Below are 10,492 nucleotides of genomic sequence, written 5' to 3' on the forward strand. Positions count from 1 at the left end.
TTAAGTGCAAGTATATTTAAGTAGAAGTGAGTATATATGAATACATATGAGTATGCTCCCATTGTGTATGAGTATGTTTGAGTATGTGTGTCTGTGTATGTGCGTTTGCCTCATCCACGAGCTCGACTTTCAATTGAAAGCCGCCGGGTAACAACAACAGGAGCATTGTCTTTCAACGCCTCTCGAGTGTCTCCTCTGAATTTGCTAGATTATTATGGATAGAATTTCAAATAAATATTCCCTCGACTGACATCCATTCAAAGGGAATAGTTTAGACAAGCAATGGGCACAAGGGAAATCTCCAGCTAAACAGAAAATCAATATTGTTTGGCAATAATAACAAAATCGAATGTATTCGGCCTTGAAATGGTTTTAGGCTTAACCATCAACTATATCTATATACATTTATGTGTGTGATTACTAAATTCCTGTTTTATATTTCAATTGCGGGAAAGGTTTCTGCTGACAAACGCATTTGGCATCGATTCTTTTGTTTATTTATTTTTTGCAGCAATTTAGTATTAGATTCCGCTGTGCTTTTAAACGGAAACTCGACTTGGGCACATTTTGTCGGATTTATGTGCAAAATAATTTTTATTTCATAATAATTATTGGAATTTGCGTACAAACTGTGGTCATGACAAGTTAAATATTCTTACAAAAAACATTTCGTTCCAGAAACTATATTCGCCTGCAAAGATGAGTTGTCCAAGGAAGCGATTGCACAGCCCGAAGACAGCCAAGACTAAAGCATATAGTAAGATCTGATCTGGCAGGATCTGGCCTAGATCAAAGCCTGGAGCTGAATTCTCCAAGGCAGGGATACATTAAGGCAACGAGGCTCAGGCAAAAGTGAGTATGTTTTTATATTTGAGCTTGAGAATGTTTGAGGTCATTTCTATAGAAGAAATACTGCCATAGAGTCCAGATCACAGGACAATACCTGCCATTAGATCAGACATATTTGTTTCTCTTTAATTGCTCTGATTGAAATATATCTTAGTGATTTATTAGCGTGAAAAGCCTTAAATGCAATTAATGCTCGCTTACTTAGTTCATCAAGCGAATTGGTCTATTAAACGCACTTTGACAAGTTGAAAACATTTCATTTCACACACTCCTCTATGCGATTCTCAAAGCCCATTTCGAAATAAACAAAAGCAATTGTGACAACTGACAATGATGAGGCATTAAAAAGTGCAATGTGAAATGCAATTACGTTTTGCCCATTGAATGAATGAATGCACACAGTACCTATTAAAGTACACTGAGAGAAAAAGCATGACACATAAGCCCAATTCGTTAAAATAGACACAAATATAGTACTGGAATCTAAATAAGTAGTTATAGAGTATGGACATGTTTTTAATAATTTTGGGCTTAGTTCAAGTTTTTTGAAGACTTTTTCGAACAACGTTTTTCTCTGTGTGTATATTAGCTAGAACTAAGGCGAACTGCAGCAGCTAATGCTATTGATAGCCATTGATTGCTTAAAATAGTTGCGGAATTGTTGCATGTGCCCGAACTAAGTAAAACACTTATGCAACAGTTATTTTACATACATGTACATATACGTACATATACACATATGTATTCGCATTCACATCGGCGATCTCTCCTCTCGGTGCGCTTTATAAATGGCACACAAATCGACCATTTCCTGTTCTACGCCCACCAAGCGCCGGCGAAATTGTCGCTCGAGTTGTTTCCCAGCACAGCCGAAAATTAGTCAAAGAGCGAGAGCGTGCGACTGACAGAAAGAGATGGCCATAGATTACGTCAAGCATTCTGCTTGATTGCAATGTAACGGGCTTTTTATTCGGCAGCGGCGAGTTGCAATTTCAAATCACATTTCATGGCGACCGCAATTGTGGCGCAGGGCGTATGAGCAATGGAAGGGGCGACGCCATGCGGTCATTAAATTAACTACGATTCTACTTGTGCTGCATTGCTGTAGATGGCGGTGTTTAACAAAGCGTTTCTGTAGATGGCGCTAACGAACTAAGATTTTCTGTAGATGGCGCTATCGAACAAAGAGTTTATCGAGATGGCGCTATCGAATACCGAGTTCTTGTAGATGGCGCTTTTTACCAAAAATCACGCAACACAAAAACTATTGACACGCCGAAGATTATATACCCTTGTTAGTAGAAATGCACCGAAAATTGTCAAGTAAAGTTATGTAAAGTCAGAAAACCAAATCATTTTTCGAGTGGGCCGTAAAGTAGACGATAAATACCCATAATTAGTAATAATATAAATATTAATTTTTTGTAAAAGACAACAAAATATAGCAAGAAAAAATCAACATAAGAACTCCTGCACAAGCAAAACAGGAAGCGCCAAATTAAGTGACAACCAAAACAGGCTATCTCTTTCTTTCGCACGTCAATTTGCTTAAATTATCTACTCCACTTGTGCATCGCGCTCATACCGCTTATTTTCTGTACGGTGCTTCGTCTGCCTTGCACACCATTTGGTATTAATTGACCCAAGTAGTCAATATGACACACCACAAAAAAAATGCTAGCGTGTGTTTTAATTCATGATAGCTTTAAAACTTTATTTTAATCAGTTTCGTTTCAAGCTTTTAAAAATACTATAATGTTTATTTATTTTCTAAATTAAAATCCGCGCATTAAGAATTCATCAAATTGACACAATCACAAGTGGGAATTAACAGCGGCAGTGCCAAACCTTCAGCCTGCTGCTGCCGAATTCTCTACTGGGGTGAAACTATCACAAAACAGCGTTGCGCGGGCGCAAAGAGAACAGCAAAAATCAGCGCGCAGAAAGCAATAATAGTTTATACACATGTGTATATTTATGTATGTATTCGTTTGCATAAACTTGTTCGTGCATTTGTTTCCTTGTGCGTTGTCTACTTATTAATGTGTGTCTGCTTAAACGTTATCTTCAAATAGATCGCACTTCATCAAAATTTGTTGTTGCTCATCGCTTCTGGAAGGAATTTATCTTATTACCGCTTACTTGATCTCTCTTCTGTGTGCCGTTTCTTCGTCCGTTATTTATGTATGTGCGCATATGTAGATAATGCACAGGCACGCCTTTACACATGCACACATACATACATATGTTCGCTCAAATTGGACATTCTCATCTCATTCTGTGTTAGTTTTACTCCAGAAGTCAATTTGATGTGTTGTTTTGTTGCGAATTAAAGTCGTTTGAAGCTATTGCAAAATATAATTTGCAATGTCTTGGTTAAATACCTTCTCGGATGCGTACGTATCAGGACTATTGATGGTAATAAAATATAACACTTATTCTTTTATTTAGTTGCCTTCAGCTGGGGAACAGCATTTCTCGGTTCTCTATCTCATCGCGTGCGCTTGGACGGCGAGTGAATACTTAACTTATCCCATTGATTGATTCCATATATTGCACCACATCAAGTTGTTTGACATAAAACAAGGTAAGAGCATAAGTTAAAGGCCTTTGAATTTGTATAAAATTGACCTACATATTTTAGGCTATTGGGCTATTTTGGATCAACGCCTTTGTACTAGTCTGCCAAAGAGGTCGGTGCAATTATGTGATCGCAATTGTAGAGGACTTTCTGCTCCATCTCGCCCGTCTGCCGCTGCCAATAAGATGAGGACATGGCTTGTGGATATCCTTGGCCGGCGATTTTGCACCTGCTGCTGCCGCTGCCACGCCCTTCAGAATTTCTCGTATTCGCAACTCCAAGTATGACTCTCTCTATATTTTCTGTTGTAATCGGGTATAATCGACTACTAGCCGTTGATCTAGTCTATCTACCGCCAAATTTATTGTCAGATATCATTTTTCCGATTTGCCAAGCCTCCAATGGGCGTTATTTTCGAACGAGATTCAGTAATTCAAATTATTGCTATTAACTTTTAAGAAAAATTGCCACAACTCGCTCATTTCATTAATTTTATATCTTGCTTACTTCAAGCACTAATCTCATGTCCTTTGCCCAATGTAGAATCCTGTCAATTCAAGATATAAAAACAAAATGAACAAAAGTCCTTACAAGAGTTAAGAAAAGAGACATTTGCTTACTCATAAAATTGTCTAGTAATTCGAACATATCCTTTCGTATTCTGACAAGTCCTTTGTCATTTAAGTTGTATTGACCAGGGCATCACGATCGTCCTTGTAGTTTCGGAGAGATTAAGAATTTTGTGTCTTATGGCCATTTCCTTGCAATCCGGGGCTCAAAAAATTACTAAGTCCTGGATTCTTAGATGACCTCATAACCTTTTGATGTAGATCGATGCGCTTGCTCTTCTCGATACTAACGCCCCATATCCTTTGAAAATCCCGAAGGATACGGCCGAGTTATGGCTATTCTTCTTAAAAGGATACTATTATAAAACTAGACATAACTTGGGCATGTTAAGGACTTTCGGCATGTCCTTTGACCATCAGATAATCCTTGTCTTGCCCATTCAGAAAACACAATGAGAAGGACGAAGATCCTTCCAATAGCTAAGATTTAAGGACATTTGTTTTGTACATTGAAATAGTTATATCTCAGCTGTATCCGTGCGGATCATGACAAGTCCTGGGTCAAACAGCGTGTATGGACTAGGACTTCAATCAGGCCAAAGGACATTAAGATCGTCCCAGTCGTTTCAGAGATATGGCTTATTTTCTAAAAAGGATATTCTTTTTATAGCCATATCTTGGTCATATCCTTAGAGATACCCAAAGGATATACCTTTCTGAAGTCGTGGGGAGCAGGACTATCGATTGGCATTCAAGGAATTCCAGGATTCGACAAAAAATTTCACTAAAAATTTTCACAGGGGTTTAGTCAGAAAATTGCCAAAAATCGAAAAATTCGGGACTAACTTCGCCATTTGAAGGACTATCACGATGTCCTTTGAACTGTAGATAGTCCTCAGCCTCCCATTTACGAATATACATCCCAAAGGACGAAAGTCCTTCGGACAAAAAAGTTTTAAGGACAAATTTGTAAACCGAAAATGGCTTATAACTCGACCATATCCTGGCGTATCCTGACGAGTCCTGTGTCAAAACAATTGTACTGACCAGGACTACCATCTGGCCAAAGGACATCAAGATCGTCCTTGTAGTTTCAGAGATATCGCGATTTTACTGTAATTGTGGGATTTCAACCAATTTTCCTTGGGGCCCGCGACTGAAAAATTACCAAGTCCAGGATTCTTAGATGACCCCATAATGTTTTAATGCAGTTCGATGAAGTCGGTCCCCACGATCCTAACGCACCATGTCCTTTGAAAATCTGCAAGGATATGGCCGAGTTATGGCCATTTCTTTCCTCAAAATACCCTTACATATCTCTTTTGACATTTTTGTTTCAAATTTGTTTTTATCTTTTCAGATTGAAGGATTTAAGGACTCTAATCGATTCTAAGGACATTTACGAATCTAACGAGGCAACTTTTTCCAGGATCGGATATATATTAAGCCAAATATAGACATTTAAGTTAAAATTGAAAATATATGTGAAAAACAACAAATTTGTTAATTTAAACAAAAATAAATAAAATAATTTATTAAATAAATTCCTGTTTTTACTTCTAAAGGATATGGGATTGCAAAAAATTCAAAAATCAACTGTCGTTAAAAATCTGTCCGTTAAAGGCGCCGGCTTCTGAAATTCTGCTGAAATACCAGGCAAACAGAATTGTCTAGAAGGTCGACAAAATTTTTCAGCGTCCAAAAATTTTCTGTTGCATACCCGAAAGGGGCGCCCTCGTCGGCGGCTGGGTCCCCAAATTTGCTGAAGTACCAGGCGAACAGAAATGCTCAGAAGGTCGCCGAATATTTTCGAATAAAAATTTGTGTTGCATACGCGTAAGGGCAAAAATGTAACTCATTTAAAATGAGTTATGTTAAACAGCAGTTAATGTAAAACGAGTGCTGTAAGATCGGCTGTTAATTAGCAGCTGCAGCTGCTGGTTATTTACAGGCGCTGCTGAAAGAAAAATAAATGCTTTTGGATCATTTCAATGCAAATTTCGCAGGGATTTGTTGTAGGTTGCCAAGGGCTATATCGATGGTATGGTAGAACCAAGGATATGACAGTCAACTAGGAACCAAGGCTGAAACCAGGCTGAAAAAGCATACATATTTTTGGACCATATTCTTGGGCATTTGCTAAAATTCGGTCCTCTAGGTTCACTAGGACTATATCCATTGTATGGAATAACCAAGGATATGTGGGTCAACTAGGTACCAACAATATTGATTTGTTTTTTTCCTTGAAAGCTACAGATTTAGCTGAATCTGAAAATAAGAACTTGATTAATAAAAGACTTTATTTGGCTAATATACAGTCCGAACCTGACAAGTCCACAAGTTGTGGAAGTCCTTATAGTCGACGAGTCCTTTAATCCGTTAATCTGAAAATTGTACAAATATTTCAATGGAATAAGGTATAAATTAAATTAAGTGAATGACTGACTAAGTTTTATTGTATTACATACGAACATTTTTAACAGGTGCAAAATATGAAGATTTGCGTATAAGTCTACGCATAAAACGGGCCAATGTTTAAAAAAAAAAACAAGAAATTATTTTTTTGTAAGCTTAGAATCGCTTTTTATCGGTTGAATTAATCCGATTTGGGAAAATATATACCCTTAAGCATAGTAAGTCTTTAAAGTTCCCACAACATTATAACTCTGATTAAGGAACCAATTGCGAATTTTTAAATGTTAATCACGATTCGTACGAGTTAAATATTTTTCTAACAGCTTCTCACGGCTTAACTTAAACATGATTATGTTGCCAAAAGCACTCAAAGATGGGCATACAGAAAGTGGAGCAGGCAACCAAAATTTCGACTGAGCGCAATTCAAAGCCAGATAACGTGCAAAAAGCCACACACCTGCATAAGTATATCACACAACTCAATAAGTGCATGCTGAGGGAATTGCCAAATATGTGTATACGCATGTGTGTGTATATGCCTGCTCGTGCATTATCTATTGCGCTCTTCCGAATTTTTGATCGCTCTCAGCAAGATTTGTGTGGTGTCAGCTCGCGCAAGTTCTTTCTCTCATGGCAATTACACACACGCATACATAAATAACATTTTAGCAAACACACATACAAACAAGTGTATGCAATGCATGTATGTATGTGTATACGTATGCATGTATGTATGTATATATGTCTGATTGTACAGGCATGTCTACGCATGCAGAACACACTTATGGAAAAAGAAAAAGTTAATTACATTTATAAAAAGCTTGAGGCTTTGTAAGTCTTTAAATTACACAAAACAAAAAATAAATTTGTTTTAACTGTTCCCGATTTGTGCAGAATTTTCATGTTAGAGTCTAATAATTTATGCCATTAGAGAAACGGACGGTATTTATCCGAGAAATCGCACTTAATATATTTGTAAACAGCTTAACACGGCAGTTGCCTTTTAACTAAAACAGAATTATATTGCGTTAAGCGGACAACGAAAACCGGCGCACAGAAATTGAGAAAGCAAATTATTCTAAGATAAATTCGTCCAAAGCCAACTCTTGCATGGACCAATCAGCGATCAGCACGAGAGCGACCAGCGTAGAGCATATGCAGATAACACAACAGCGAACACACACCCAAACAAGAGGTTAGCAGAGCTAACCGCAACGTGTGTACATGTGACATATGACTGCTTGTGCATTATCTGCGTATGCACTGCGCTCTCCCGGTCGCTCTCAGCAAGTTTTGCTCTAGTGTCCACTCGCGCAAGTTATTCCTCTGATGGCAATTACACACATGCATACATGAATAACATTCAAGCAAATACACACACAAACAAGTCTATGAAAAGGGAATTGTCATGCATATACGTACATATGGATATGTATAGATGAATGTGTATATGCTCGTTTAAACATTGTCTACGAAGGCAATGCACACTTATGCATTTTTATTTATACAAAATTCATAATTAATTAAGTTTTGCAGAACATTTTCAATTTTGATTGTAGAACTGATCCCGGCATGGTTAGTCCGAGTTGCTAGCAAATTTCTGAGTACGCAAATGCCTGTTTAGTTATAGCCATAATTTGGACATATCCTTACGAATAACTTTAGCTCAATCGAAAATAACGCTCATTGGAGGCTTGGCAAATCGGAAAAATGATATCTGACAGTAAATTTGGCGGTAGACAGACTAGATCAACGGCTACTACGTAGTTGATTATACCCGAATACAAAAGAAAATAGGGAGAGTCACAATTTAAGGCTAAGAATACCAGAAATCTGGAGGGCGTGGCAGCGGTAGCAGCAGGTGCAGAATTGTCGAAACAGGATATCCACAAGCCATGTCCTCATCTTATGGATAGCGGCAGACGGGCGCCAGATAGCAGAAAGCCCTCTTCAATTGCGATCACATAATTGCACTGGAGTAAATTGATTTTTGGAGTGAAACTAACACAGACTGAGATGAGACTGTCCAATTTGAGCGAGCATTTGTATGTATGTGTGCATGTGTAAATGCGTGCTTATGCATTATCTACATATGCGCACATACATACCTAAATAACGGACGAAGAAACGGCACACATAAAAGAGATCAAATAAACGGTAATAAGATAAATTCCTTCCAGATGAGCAACAACAAATTTTGATGAAGTGCGATCTATTTGAAGATAACGTTTAAGCAGACACACATTAATAAGTAGACAACGCACAAAGAAACAAATGCACGAACAAGTTTATGCAGACCAATACATACATAAATATACACATGTGTATGAACTATTATTGCTGTCTACGCGCTGATTTTTGCTGACCTCTTTGCGCCCGCGCAACGCTGTTTTGTGATAGTTTCACCCCAGTAGAGAATTCGGCAGCAGCAGGCTTAAGAGCCGTTGTTAATTGCGACTTGTGTGACAATCTGATGAATAACTAAATGTGGACATTTTAATGAGCAGGATTGGGGCTTTGCATTGGCCATGATCACAATTTAATTGACAAAATAAATTATATTTATATTATTTTTTAAAGTTATATACTATTTCCTTTTACAGTCTATAAGTATTAAAGCGATGCAACGCTTTGAAACACAATTAGCAATTTTTTGCTGTGCGTCATATTGACTACTGGGGTCAATTGATACAAAATAATGGGCAAAGTAACAAAAAAGCATCGTGCATAAAAAAGCAGCCGAATAAGAATGTAAATTCGGAAGAGCGCGCTGCACAAGTGTAGTAGATAACTTAAAAGCAAACACCCACACAAACAAGCGCACGTAAATTCATGGGCGAAAAAAAGAGATAGCCTGTTTTGGATATCTGTTCATTGGTCTTCTTCTTGTGAGTTATCTGCTACACAAGTGCATCGCGCTCATATTAATATGCTCTGCACCACACTTAATTCTGTGTTAATTTGTAGTCAATGTGATATGCGAAATACCTTACTCAACCAAATAGGCTTAAAATTCCGTCTTTAGCTTTAATCGGTCGTGCCAGGACGCAACACATTCAAATTGAATTTTCCACCATTAAAGTTGAAATATTTTAAAGGCAATTATTTTAAGTCTACCATTCGAATACAGAACGCACGCTAACGGAGAAATTGCACTATACCTAGATTTAACTTTAATATTTAAAATGCTTTAATCGACTTCAACGCGCAGCTTACCAGCAGATCGTATTGACTGCTGGCGTAAGACTAACTAAGAGCAAAGTCGAGCTGAATGAAGCAAGCAAATGATCATCCATACAATCAAATTTTATTGATAGCGATGCCTAAGTAGATAACTCACAAGCATACACGTATGTACATAAATAGGCGTATGAAGAAGGATTGCCAAATATATACATATGCGTGTGTATATGTAAGTTATCTCTTCATACAAAACTCTCGTTTTTTCTTTCTGTGCGTCGTTTTTACTCTCCGCTTTGCGCCCTCTCAATATAGTTCTGTGTCAATTAAGCCCCACTAGACAATTCGACTTACATACATACACATTCAGGCAGGCTAAAGAATTTGCATTGTTGGTTGAGTGTTATTATTAGATATGGTAATTGTGCAGGGTTAAATTATGCTAAGACTTCAAATGATCGTATTTCGGGTAAATAAACTGTTAACTAGGTGGTCTAATTTATTACTACAAATAATATTTTAATGAGACAATAAGATACAAAAATTTGCAATACACTTTACTACTAGCAGAATGTTGTTGCGGAGTCGCAAGCGGAAAGCAATTTCTGTTGAGAGCGATAAACAACAACACACACATGCATATGTTCGTGGGAGCATGATTTAGTAGATAAACAGGAGTATACACACACACACAAGCAAGTGTATGCAAGCGGTTCACCAAATGAGCGAGTTATCTACTGCTGCACAGCGCTCAAACGACGTGCTCTATTTTTTGTGCACAGTTTTTTTGTTGTCTGCTTTGCGCTCTCTCAGCTTAATTCTCTGACCCCACTAGAAAATATGACTTACAAGTTTAGGCAGAGATTGTGAGACATGGTTATGTATTTCAATAGTGGGT

The 10,492-nt window shown here is 37.6% G+C and overlaps 2 long non-coding RNA genes across 2 annotated transcripts; one reads left to right on the forward strand and one right to left on the reverse strand.

Moving 5' to 3' along the window:
- The first annotated feature begins 2,650 nt into the window (after window positions 1–2,650).
- On the forward strand, window positions 2,651–5,462 carry LOC115759196. Its single transcript, XR_004017510.1, has 3 exons — window positions 2,651–3,436; window positions 3,494–3,711; window positions 5,360–5,462. It is a non-coding gene; the product is annotated as an uncharacterized LOC115759196 (long non-coding RNA).
- A 98-nt stretch (window positions 5,463–5,560) lies between these two features.
- On the reverse strand, window positions 5,561–9,625 carry LOC115758953. The gene is made up of 3 exons (XR_004017472.1): window positions 9,403–9,625; window positions 6,325–6,383; window positions 5,561–6,267 (listed from the first exon to the last, which is right to left on the reverse strand). It is a non-coding gene; the product is annotated as an uncharacterized LOC115758953 (long non-coding RNA).
- Window positions 9,626–10,492: the final 867 nt, after the last annotated feature.

This window comes from Drosophila novamexicana, unplaced genomic scaffold (genome assembly GCF_003285875.2).
Source record: "Drosophila novamexicana strain 15010-1031.04,08,12 unplaced genomic scaffold, DnovRS2.1 tig00000193-arrow-pilon, whole genome shotgun sequence".
Taxonomy (NCBI): domain Eukaryota; kingdom Metazoa; phylum Arthropoda; class Insecta; order Diptera; family Drosophilidae; genus Drosophila; species Drosophila novamexicana.